We start from the raw sequence: 8363 nt of genomic DNA on the forward strand, positions 1-8363 counted from the left end.
TCTCTTGTCTCAGCCTCCCAAGTAGCGGGGACTACAGGCGCCCGCCACAATGCCCGGCTATTTTTTTTGTTGCAGTTTGGCAGCTGCTGGCTCCGAACCTGCCACTCTGGGTATATGGGGCTGGTGCCCTACTCACTGAGCCACAGGCGCCACCCTGAATTTAGTAATTCTTGATAAAATGCTACTATAATTTTCCCTGAAATTTGCCTATGGTTTACACTTATAGGTATTCTTACCGGCTTACTTTTCTTCTTTACATAATGGGGACTTATTTCATAGTGAGTACTTATCTCATGGGAAGTTGTAAGAATTAAATGGAATGAGATATGTAAAGTGCACAGTTCCGTAGGCTGTGTGAAAAACGTCTGCTTCTGATGAAGGCTTCAGGCTGCTTCCACTCATGGTAGAAGGCAAAGGGCTTGTGTAGAGATCACCTGGTAAGACAGGAAATAAGAGGGAGGGAGGCACTGACTCCTTTTAACACCAGCTCCTGCTGGAATGAATTGAGAAAAAACTCACTCAACCCAACCCCTACCCCAGAGGGGATTAAACTGTTGGTGAGGGATCAGCCACCATAACCCAAACACTTCCCCTTGGGCCTCACCTCTAACATTGGAAATTAGATTTCAACATGAGATTTGGAGGTATCTGACAAACCAGATACAAACTATAGCACACCTTAAAAGAGCAGATTAGAATTTTGTGATCCTGAGCAGCTATAGGTGTCTCTCAGATCAGAGATAAGAAAAGAAGAGGTTAGGTTCCTTGAGGAAGGTTCTGAGGAAGAGAAAGTAGCATCAGGTTTCATTTAGGTAATGAATTGTTCAGGTGACTATGAAAGTGATCTTTTTTCAACTCAGAAGTTTGCAAGAAGTAAAACTGGTGGGCTGCCATGGTTTGGAGGTTTGTTTGGCCCTGCCAAGCTTCATGTTGAAATTTGGTCCCCAGTGTTGCTGGCAGTGCCTGGTGGGAGGTGTTTGGATTGTGGGGGTAGATACCTCGTGAATGGCTGGGTGCCATTCTAGCTTGAGTTCTCATTCTTAGTTCCCATAATAACTGGTTCTTGAAAAGAGCCTGGCACCTTCACTCTCTTGCTTCCGTTCCTGCAGTATGATCTTAGTACATACCAGCTTCCCTTGTCCTTCTGCCATGAGTAAAGCATGCAGAATTGTGAATCAAATAAACCTTTTTTAATAAATTACTCAGTCTCAGATATTCCTTTATAGCAACACAAAAGGAGTAAGACAAGAGAGAAAGGCATATTTACTTGTTTTTTCCTGGGCCTGCTCAGCTAGTCAGGCAATGCTTGGTAGGTTATCGTAGTTATTTAATACATTAGAATTCCTATTTGCAAAAAGTACACGATAGCTCTCCAGTACTGCTCACCAGACGCCTAGATCTGTGGCATTTCTCTGCTCCATCTGGAAGCCAGGCCAGTGCTGGGAGGCATTTAGTCACCTCCTCCTAAGAAATCATTTGAGAGGTGAGAATAAGGAAAGTCTGTGACACCAGCACAACCACACCCCTTTTTGAAGGCAGTGTACCTAATGGGGGCATTTTAGTATATTCTATTAAAAAAGCAATTTGTTTTGCTGCTTTAAAAATGCTTTTTTTTTTTGCAATGTTTGACTGGGGCTGGGTTTGAACCCCCCCACCTCCAGCATATGGGGCCGGCACCCTACTCCTTGAGCCACAGGCACCACCCTAAAAATTATTTCTTTTAAGTGGATGTATTGTGACTTTTCTCTTGCTTGGATTGAGAGAAAATGACATAGAATGTAGTACTATTATCAAGGGAACAGGGAGTCTCCTCCTACTTGTGGTATTTAAAGTTCTTGTGATTGGAAAGCAGTACTTGTGGTTGAAGTAATTAAATGGAATGTTCTTTCATAAATTTTAATTGTTTACCCACATCTAGATTACAGAACACGTCTGTAGTATTTATAGTAGTTTCTCAGGTGTCCATAGTTTCCATATGATTTGATAAAGTGATTTATAATGATTTTTTAAAATGAGTTAGAAGAAACTTTTTATTTTGTTTGTTTCAAGGTAACAGACTGAGAACACATGTATGATACCCCTGGATTCCTTTGAAATGAAAGCAGTAAAATGTGTGGTGCACCAAAACCAAAGACAATGTCTATGAGCCTGCAATTTTGGCAGATTTATATAATTTTATCATTAAATCATTTTAAAAATCTACCTAAAGACCTAATTACAGAATAAGGTATAAATATTAGAAATTTGACAATCTAAAAAAGAGATGGTATCGATGACAAATTTGAGAGTAAATATGGAAGAAAATAATTTCTTCATCTTACCTGATGAAGTGAGAGTCAACAGGTAAGACCTAAAATTGATTAATTTAAACACAAAGCTGTAAGTTTCTTTCTATTTTGAAAGTTTGTTATTCTATCCTTAAATTCCTTAGAAAATACTTCTCAAATTATAAATGTTGCTATTGCTTCAGAGAAAAATTAGGGAAGAGGGGAAGAAGCGAGATTGATTGTTTACTTAATATCATTCTTTCCTCTTAGATTTTTAAAATAATAAGCCCTTTGTAGTTTAGTTATACTCTGTTAAAGAGACGATTTAAAATGCTGTATATTAAATGAAAAAGGCAAGGTGTTATAGTAAACTGTTAACTTGGGTTAAAAAAAGTGTACACTTCCTTTGTATGTGTATGGACTGTGTTGGGGAAAAAAAAACACAGAAGAAACCAACAATAATGATAAGAAGGAGGGAACTGGATGGCTAGAGAAGAGTCCTGGGGGAAGGTAACTGAGTGTTCATTGATTATTTTTTTAAATTTTGTGCCATGAAAATTAAGTCAAATGAATACATTTAAAAGGACAGTTCTGTGTATTACAAATGATTCTAGAACAAGAGGAATTTGTTATATATTATGAATAGTACCAAAATTAGTGTAAGACCTCATAAATTCTGATAGGAGAATGTAATTATTGCAGTACTTTAAAAAAATTGAACAATGGAGACTTACATGCAGTTGTAAGAAGCTATACAAACAATACCAAGATATCCCTAGTACACTATATCCAGTTTCTCCAGTGGTAACATTATGCACAACTATTTGGTATCACAACCAGGATTTTGACATTGATTTATATTCTTTAAAACAGATTTATAGGCTTAGTGCCCATAGCTCAGTGGTTAGGGTGCCAGCCACATACATCAAGGCAGGTGGGTTCAAACCCTGCCTGGGCCTGCTAAACAACAAGGACAACTGCAATAAAAAAATAGCCAGGTGTTGTGGGGGTGCCTGCAGTCCCAGCTACTCAGGAGGCTGAGGAAAGAGAATTGCATAAGCCCCAGAGTTAGAGGTTGCTGTGAGCTGTGATGGCACAGCATTCTACCAAGGGTGACGTATTGAGACTCATTCTCAAAAAAAAAAAGAAAGAAAAGATTTATAATTTTTTTTTTCTTAAAAGAAATTGAGTTTAGGGAGGGGGTGGGGGGGGTCAAGGGATGTGGTATACTTTTTGGTGGCAGGACACAAATATAAGAGGGTCCTTATCTAACAAAAGCAATTAATGTAACCTGCTTCTGTGTACCCTCAATGAAGATGGGTATGGGGCTAGGTGGTATTCGAGGACTGAAGTTTGTCAGGTTCTCTGGGTGTTTGCCCTAGGATTTACAGCATACAATTAGTCCTGACTTAATGGTAGTCTGACTTAACAGTCTTTTTGATGTTGCTGTAATGTGAAAGCAACATGTATTAATTCAGTAGAAGGTATACATCTCTTTGCAATGCTGGGCAGTAGTACAGCTCTTCATTAGCAACACAGTTTTTGACTTAGGATATTTTCAATTTATGATTTAAAAAATCATAGGGTTTGGGCAGCACCTGTGACTCTGTGGGTAGGGCGCTGGCCCCATATACTGAAAGTGGCGGGTTCAAACCTGGCCCCAGCCAAACTGCAACAAAAAGTAGCTGGCCATTGTGGCAGGCACCTGTAGTCCCAGCCACATGAGAGGCTGAGGCAAGAGAATCACCTAAGCCCAGGAGTTGGAGGTTGCTGTGAGCTGTGTGATACCACCGCACTCTACCAAGGGTGACATAGTGAGACTCTGTCTCTATTAAAAAAAAAAAAAAAAAAGAAAGAAAGAAAATCATAGGGTTTATTGTAGTGGTTCTCAACCTTCCTAATGGCTCCTAATGCCATGACCCTTTAATACAGTTCCTCTTGTTGTGGTGACCCCCAATGATAAAATTATTTTCATTGCTACTTCCTAACTGTAGTTTTGCTACTGTTATGAATCATAATGTAAATATCTGATATGCAGGATGTATTTTCATTGTTACAACGGGGTCTGGACCCACAGGTTGAGAACTGCTGGTTTATTGGGACACAACCCTATTGTAAGTTGAAGAGCCTCTGTGACTTTAATTAGTGACTGTGACTACTTTAGGCCACAACCCAATTGTAAGTTGAAGAGCATCTGTGACGACTTTAATTAGTCACAGTTTGCCTGTAAATATTATAAATATACATAAATATTATACCACTTCATGTATGGTATAAGAACCTTACCACAGAATACTTCTATTTCTTCCTTTCCCTATTTTGTGGTATTGTTTTATTTTCATATATGAGAAAATCCACAATACATTGCAACTATTTTGCCTTTGACATTTCTTTTTGAGTGGTATTATATTCCATCTGTCTGAAGAACTTAATTTTTAACTCAAGTTAAAGGGAATGGTTGTTAGTGTTAACCTTAACACAGGGATGTCCAACCTTCAGTCTGTGGGCTGATTTTGTGAGGACTTTTTTGCTTATCTATTCTGTTGGATATCATGAAAAGCATGCACAGACCTGTTAAATTTTTTTTGCTAATCAGCTTTCGTTAGTGTTTGTGTACTTACTGTGTGGTCCAAGACAACTCTTATTCTTCCAATGTGCCAGCAGACAATAAAAAAGTTGGACACCCTTGTTTTAACATTACTTGTACAGGTTTGCTGGTAATGAGTTCTTTCAGTTTTTGTTTGTTGAAACAGTCTTTATTTCCTTGAAATGATATTCTCACTAAGTGTAGAATTCTAGGTTGATCATTTTTCTTTTGGCACTTTATAGATGTCAAAACTACATTGTCTTCTGGGTTGCATAATTTATCTGATGAGAAGTCTGCTGTAAGAACAAAGTCTTATCTTTGTTCCTTTGTATATGATGTCTTTTTCCTGCTGGCTGCCTTTAAAATTTTATATTTGATTTTTAAGGGCTTCTTAGAGTTGTAGTTTCATATCTTTTATTATTTTTGGAAAAATTCTCAGTTATTTCTTATATCCTATTCTCCCCTACTTTGGGGATTCCAATTATGCATATATAATTTGACACCATCCTACAATTCTTGGGCTCTGTGTTCATCTCTCCCCATCCTGTGTTTTCTCTTTAGGTTTCATTTTGGGTAATTTTCAGTGTCTCATGTTCAAGTTCATTGATTCTCTCCTTAGCTGTGTTGAGTGTACTTATGAGCCATTGTAAATGTTCTTCATTTCTGTCACCATGATTTTTATTTCTAGCATTTTCATTTGACACTTAGGGTTTTCATTTTTTTTCTAAAATTTTGTATCTGTTCATACCTCTTATCTATGTATTACACCAGATGCTTTTGTATACCAATCATGGTTATTTTAAATTCTTTAGTTCAAGTATCTAGGTCGAGTTTGACTTTGTCTTTTGGCAGTGAGTAGTTTTTTCTTGCCTTTTTATTGTAATTTTTTTTGATAGGCCTTATTTTTTTTTCTTTTTATTAATAAAGCAAGAATGTACCACTTAAAGTAATTAAATTAGTATCAGTATAAAAATGTATAATTTGCAATTTTTATATAAGAATAAGATTGGGTAAGTATTTATAGATTGTTGGTAAATTAACCTTTTTTTAAATAAATATTTTCAAAAGGATTTTCATTGTCTTCTAAGATAAATTATTATATTAGTCTTTTTTAAACATATTATCAGATATTCTTTTATCATTTTAGAAAAATCTAAGTATATATGTCAATTTTCTAGAATCTCTCTATAGAATTTTTACTAAAATTAGACACATTAAATATGCCACTATGTGGTCTTCTGGGTTGTATAATTTTTGACAAGAAGGGGAGACATCATCAACTTTATAAAATTAAATCTTTTTTCATCTGCTTCTACATTGTACTTTTCTTCTAATTCTAAGTTTTTTTGTTTGCTTTTTAAAAAAGAATTTCAGCGTAATATGAGGGTACAGATGAATTAGGTTACATTGTTTGCATTTGTTAGGTAGCGTCCAAGTTGTAGTTGTGTTCCTCACCAGGAGGTTTGTCATTTACCCTTACATTGTGCCTGATAGTTGAGAGATTATAACTCTCTACTGAATACAGAAGATTGTATACAGAACAGAAGAGAAGGAGGGATACAGTATTAATGTCTGGGAAAGGCACACTTCTTTTGTTAGGTTGATAGTGTGGGAGATTGAGTCAGTCTAGTCAGGAACTGAGCTGGTTTTAGGTTTTGTTGTTGCTCTGGTTATCTTTGTTTACCACTGGCTTCAAGTTTCTGGCTTCAAGTAGCTGGGCACGGTGGCTCGCACCTGTAATCCTAGTACTCAGGGAGGCTGAGGCAGGGTGGATTGCTTGAGCACAGGAGTTCTAAGACCCTCGCTCTAAAAATAGCCGGGCATTGTGGCTGGCAGCTGTAGTGCTGGCTACTCAGGAGCTGAGGCAAGAGGATTGCTTGAGCCCAATAGTTTGAGGTTGCTGTGAGCTGTGATACCATAGTACTTTACACAGGGTAACAAAATGAGACTGTCTCCAAAAAAAAAAAGTTTCTCTAGAGTAGCCTTTTGCTGTGGGGTTGGGGAATGGGTTGCTGCAGGTTTTCCTCTTCTACCTTTAACTTTGGTGTCTTGCGAGCTTGTGCCTCAGAGAATGTCACTCTCTCTACTTTGGTCCCCTCCCTCAGAAGCAGGTTGCTGGTGCTTTTTAGACTGGTAGGGGAAGGTGAGAGCAGTAACTAGGATTTATTGTTTCTTCTCTTAGGCTCAGTGCTATACATGCAGCATTGTCTTAGGTGGGTTACAGTTCCTCCTCCAGGAGATAGCTCTCTGTTGGTAATTGTGGTGGTTCCACAGAGCAGGTGCAGATATACCTTATCTCAGCACAGCCTCCTCTGACCTCCAGAACCCCTACTGGCAGTACACAGTTGCTGGTGACACTTAATACTCAAGATAGGTTCTCACTGAATTTGAGAAACTTAACTCTTGCTGGGCCACAGTCCTTTTATACTCAGGGATTATGTTACCATTCAGGAAGACTTTACATAAACAAGTGATACTATTAAGAAGACACATGTACCTATACTCCTGACTCTTGAGTCAGACTCATTTGCAGGGAGAAACCAAATCAAGGACCTTCCTAAACACTGTGTCTGTAGCTACCCAGCATTGCAGGAAGCTGATTTCCCCACACCTGTGTTTTCTTCCTTACTTGTTGCAGTAGTCTTATGCTACAGATACTGTATCTGTATCAGATCAGAAAAGAAATGGGGTATTGGAAGCCTTAAGTAATTTGACCAATGTTGTGCAGATTATAAGTCAGCAGGAGCTGATTCTAACCAGGCTGCACTATAATGGATTTTACCATGTCATTTGAACCATTTCACAGAAAATGCTGTATTTATATAACTTTTAAAAATAGAGATAGAGTCTTGCTCTTGTTCAGCCTGATCCCTAATTCCTGAAGTCAAGCAGTCCCGCCTCTGCCTCTCAGAGTGCTAGGATTACAGGCGTGAGCCATCACACCCAGCCAAAATCCTATATTTAAAGGACTGTTTCTAAATTAGTGGTGTTATTACATTTTGCATCTAGTTTATTTTAGTTTTGAAGAGAAAAATGCTATCTTCAGATGAAACTTCTGTATTTAGAAAAATAGGGAAGTAACTTCCTAAAGCCTTGGATCATGTCTTATATTAGTGGACCTTAAATATTATGAACAAAGGACTCAAGGCTGGAATTGAACCTAAACAATTAGACCCTTTTACTTTACCCACCATCTGCTTCCCCTTTCTTTTAGGTCTATAAACAGCTTGTCTGTACGACTGTAGGTAAATTAACACCCAGGCTATCTTTAGTAGTGAACTAGAAAGTACTGTAGGTCTTTTGGTATCAGAGTGAGGCCTTCTTCTGAAATGGATTGGAAAGTCTGAAATTCTTCTATTCAATTATAATTTCATTTTTATTTTTGGAGACAAGAGTCTCAAGCTGTCACCCTTAGTAGAGTGCTGTGGCTTCACAGCTCACAGCAACCTCCAACTCCTGGGCTCAAGCGAGTCTCCTCCCTTAGCCTCCCAAGTAGCTGGGACCACAGG

The 8363-nt window shown here is 38.0% G+C and overlaps 1 protein-coding gene across 4 annotated transcripts in view; it reads left to right on the forward strand.

Annotated features, from left to right (window-relative positions):
* COG3 (component of oligomeric golgi complex 3) overlaps window positions 1–8363 on the forward strand; it is a 70510-nt gene that overhangs the window by 3269 nt on the left and 58878 nt on the right. Inside the window, exon 1 of one of the 4 annotated variants that reach the window (XM_023513590.1) lies at window positions 2211–2343. The exons of the other annotated variants lie outside the window; for them this stretch is intronic. The gene's annotated coding sequence lies outside the window, so the exon portion shown is untranslated. Of the gene's footprint in view, window positions 1–2210; window positions 2344–8363 lie in introns of those variants that run through there. 4 annotated transcript variants of the gene reach the window in all.

This window comes from Otolemur garnettii, unplaced genomic scaffold, assembly GCF_000181295.1.
Source record: "Otolemur garnettii isolate 467f Iridium unplaced genomic scaffold, OtoGar3 scaffold00043, whole genome shotgun sequence".
Taxonomy (NCBI): Eukaryota; Metazoa; Chordata; class Mammalia; order Primates; family Galagidae; genus Otolemur; species Otolemur garnettii.